The sequence below is a fragment of the Hibiscus syriacus genome, unplaced genomic scaffold (genome assembly GCF_006381635.1).
Source record: "Hibiscus syriacus cultivar Baekdansim isolate YM2019G1 unplaced genomic scaffold, ASM638163v2 tig00110054_pilon, whole genome shotgun sequence".
Taxonomy (NCBI): Eukaryota; Viridiplantae; Streptophyta; class Magnoliopsida; order Malvales; family Malvaceae; genus Hibiscus; species Hibiscus syriacus.
Window position 1 is genome coordinate 265,544 of NW_024062578.1, and position 4,415 is coordinate 269,958.

Here is a 4,415-nt window from a genome sequence, read left to right on the forward strand (position 1 = left end):
AATAATTGAGAGAACACATCAAATTTATGAGGTTCAACAAAATATTATCTACTCCTCAGGCACCACCAACAAATGATAACTTCGCTATCACAAAAAATTTACAACAAATGGAATTGCTTAGAATACCAAAAATATTACAAAGTGAGAAAATATAGAAAAACAAATGAGCGAGAATATTCTTTTGGGATGATTTCAAATGAAAATGCTTAGGCCTATTTATAATTGATTTCTAAGGATCAACCGATAAATGACCTAATAATTTAAGTACCAAAAGATAAATTTTCTCATGTACACTAGTTGACCACTTGTCAACTTGAACTTTTGATGCATTTAATTTGCATCCTTCTTTGACCAAAATAGTTATCATCTTTTAATATTTGATGCTAGCAAAATCAAACATGAATTCTTGCCAATTTTGACTAACAATTGTTGACTTTCTAAGTTATAGGCTTGTAAAAATACAAGCCACCTACATAACATTGGAAGGCTTTGTCTGTATTACAAGGATATCAAACTAGCGAAGTAGATCGACCATGTAATGCACTTTTGTGTTAGACAATGATTGATAGAGACGGGGCAACTACTTCTCAAACTGAAGTCTAAAAGTATCCTGATAATTATGAATTATGCATTTGCTTCGGGTTCATTACAAACCAGAGAAGCAGGATCGAAAGCTAGTGCAATTCAATGTTATAAATCTCACAATGATCACTACGAGAAATTTATCCTTCGATTCAAGACAACCATCATCGACGGGACGTGCTCTCGAATACGTATAAAGTAAGCTATGCTCCATTGTACAAAATCTTTTAAAGGTGAAAACCACTTATAGACCAGATATTTAAATTTTGCAAGTCAGAACTCTTAAATAAACAAGAAAACAAGACGAAGGCTACAACTTCAAGAACGTGCTTTTAACCTTCTGTGTTGACATATCATAGGTACGAGGTTTGAGTCCTAACTAAAACATATGTATATTTCAATTAGTGTAGGATGTCTTTCATTTAACAACCAAAAGCAATGTGTTTTATAATATAATGGTTCTATAAATTTCAAACAAGATGAGAGAATATGGAATTAAAATGACAAATATAAAAATCCCAACATAAGCGATGATTTTAGTAACTCTACTGAACTATAACTCGTGGTCCAAGGATTTCTAATATCACTACACCAAACTTGATATATAGCAGCACTTTTAGCGGAATATTTAGAGCAAACTCCATTAATTTTTGTACATATCTCAATGTTTATAGAAAAAAAAATCACAAAATTACAACATTCATGGCTTTTATGGGAATACGCCGCAATGTTGATGTAAATTTAGTGACATTCTTTCTATAAAAACACCGTAATATAGTGATATACAGTGACGTTTTTTTAAAATGCTACTACAGACACTTACTGTAGTGACGTTTGTATAAGAAACACTGCAATAAAGTTCATATATAGTTGCGTTAGTTATTACAAATGCCACAATGATTTCATCTTTTATCTCATCATCATTTCCTTTCTACTATTATTCGGTCTCAAATTCCTAATTTTTCTCAATGATCACCTCTCCTAGTCTTTTGTACGCATTATCGTCTCACTCATCTTTCTCAATCTCAGTGACCTAATCATCAACTTCGTCACTCCCGAATACATCTCTTCGCCTTTGGTATATTCTCTCTAGTTTCTTGTATGATTACCCATTTTTATCTTTTTCGTAATATTTCACGAACATAGAACAGAGTGCAAAAAGGTCAAATGAAAAATCCATCGTTATTATCCGTTAGTAAACCTCAATTCTAGCAGCAAGAATCTGAAAGAAACCCAGAATTTACAAAATATGAACATGTATATCTGTTAATTATTCTTTTTTGTTCTTTAGTCCATCAATTCCATCATGCATGATTTTGATTTAGAACCTCAATTTATTTAACTGCAATAACGTGAGTTTCCAAGTATATATGATTTTGAATATCGAAGTAAAATACTTGCCCTTATTTAAGAGTAGTATAAACAAATATCTACCATAAATCAGTGTCTAGTTTCTACCTCTGGTTCTGATTTACTTTTAATAACAAGAAACTATTTAAATATTTGACTCTTTTTTGTGTGGAATTCATTTGGTTGATACCATAACTACACTAATACAAGTGTTCCTAACGAACATTTTTTGTTTCTATTTTTAGAAAAGAGAATTATTTCAAGATTTGACTCCATTGTTGTGGAATTAATTTGGTACTATTACTGCACTTTTGCGGGATGCTATTTATAGTTGCTAGTTCAAAATTACTCCCCTCTTTCATCACCATTCCTTTATTTTTCTCTACATGTTTTATAATTTTTTATTCTCCCTTTTCAATTGAGCTTGATAGATAACTAAATCTATTTTTGTGATCTTTCTTCAATTGAGTACTACTACTACTACTGTTGATTATTTATACTTTAGTTATGACCCTTGTCTTTCATCAAGTTGGTATCTCACATGTTTCAGATGGTATAAGCTACCGTAAGTTTGGACGTGAATGTCAACGAAAATGAGGATACGCATATTATTTACATCACTAATGGTAGCTTATTGATCTAATCTATGTTGCACTGATACGGATACGGGGACAGGGACAAGAAACGACAATTTCTAAAATTATAGGGTACGGGGATGACAAGGGTAGGACATATAAAATAATTTTAAAATTATAAATAGATGTAAAAAATTATAAATAAAGTCAAATATCAAGACTCAAACTACAATATTAAGTTTAGTTGGGTTGGTGCATCATAATCCGGGATGTTTAGCCAAAGGCCATGAGAGACAGCGGGCGGAACACCCTCGCGGAGGCTGAAGGGATATCCACGGACAAAATCCGCACCCTCCCGATACGGGTCGTACAGGGTGTTGAAGAAGAAGGGAGTGGACGGGGATAACAGGTTCTTAATGTGCTGCTCGAGTGCATTGATCGCTTTGCCAGATGGGTCCTTAGCAACCTAACAACAATAAAAACAAGACCCAAATCTCAGATCTTGACTTGCAGATTGATGTTCATCATGTAACATGAATATATAACATCCAAGATTTTAAAATTCCATAGTTGTACATCACAATGCAAGCAGTCCCTTAATAATTGTAAGGTATATTTTCATGATTTAGGAACGTGCAAAGCTGCCAAAAGTGCACTCCATGTGAAGAGAACTTTGTAGACACCATAATGAAGGGCACATAGGAGATTCAACAAATGAGTTAATCCAAATCTCACATCAAAACAATAAAAGCATAGAACTTTTATTTTGACCAAAATAACAGAAACCCACTACAAAAACACCACAAGAATTCAAATCAATGTAGAGATCCAAAAAATCGACTAAAATAGAAAGGAACTTACAAAGCAGTCATCATCAATGGTGAAAATATACTTCTTGGAGACCATGTAACCAAAGCAACGGCAAGCAGAGTCCTTGAAGGAAATGCAGGAAGCCTTAGGACCGAGGATCTTATTGATGTCATTCCTGTTGTAAAGCTCGTAGTCAAATCCCTCGGGGACCTTGATGGTCTTGGAAGAATCACCATCTTGAACGATGATGAGATGGTTAAGGCTGGAAGAAAGGCCTCCACATCTCAAGAAAGTCCAAGTTCCTTATGGTTGGTATAACGATGTCGAGCTCATCTTTCAGCAGAGCCACTGCTGGTGCTGTTGCTTGTGTTGCTGTTGCAGGCTCTGCCATTTTCACTGCAAAGAAGGGAAAACGAATAGAGAAAAGGAGCTTTTAACCTTCTTGCAGTTTAATTGTTGGAGGATTACTGATCTGATTCGAGAGGGAAAGCTGCTATGCCAATATATATAGATGGCAATGGAGATTGAGGAGTCATGTGAGAAACGAGTGAAACGTCCCCAGCGAGCACCAAAACGTCCCCCGTATCGTTCGGCCATACCCTGCCACCGTGGCACGTCCCCGGTACGTACTCCGGCCGTCCCCGTACCATTCCCGTGCCAAGGACGTTTCGGGTACTTGAAACGCCCTTTCTCTGCCGACCCCGTGCAACATAGGATCTAATATTATGTTTTGCTTTTAGTTTGTTTGCACTTTTTCTCATATTTGTTGTTGAAGGGGAATAGAAGATAAAGTTTTCTACTATTTTGTTTATTGTTGTATTTTTCAATTCAGAGGCACTGCAAACTTGGGAAGTTATAATTTGAAATTATCTCATCAATAGAAAATATAAAAAATACCTAAACTATATGAGGTTTTAAAATTTTGACCGCACCCTCCAACATCCCTCTCGATCCATTCTTGTGTGTGCTGCATACTTATATTTTCTCATGTATGCTTGTCGATTTCCACTATGATTGATGATACACGAATGCTTGACTCAAAATTTAGAGTAGAATTTAAAGGTTAGGAAGCGCAGGAAGAAAATCTCTTTGCCCTTT

At 35.1% G+C, this 4,415-nt stretch overlaps 1 pseudogene; it reads right to left on the minus strand.

Annotated features, from left to right (window-relative positions):
- Window positions 1–2,733: 2,733 nt before the first annotated feature.
- Window positions 2,734–3,738, minus strand: LOC120214201 (annotated as a pseudogene).
- Between the last annotated feature and the right edge of the window lie 677 nt (window positions 3,739–4,415).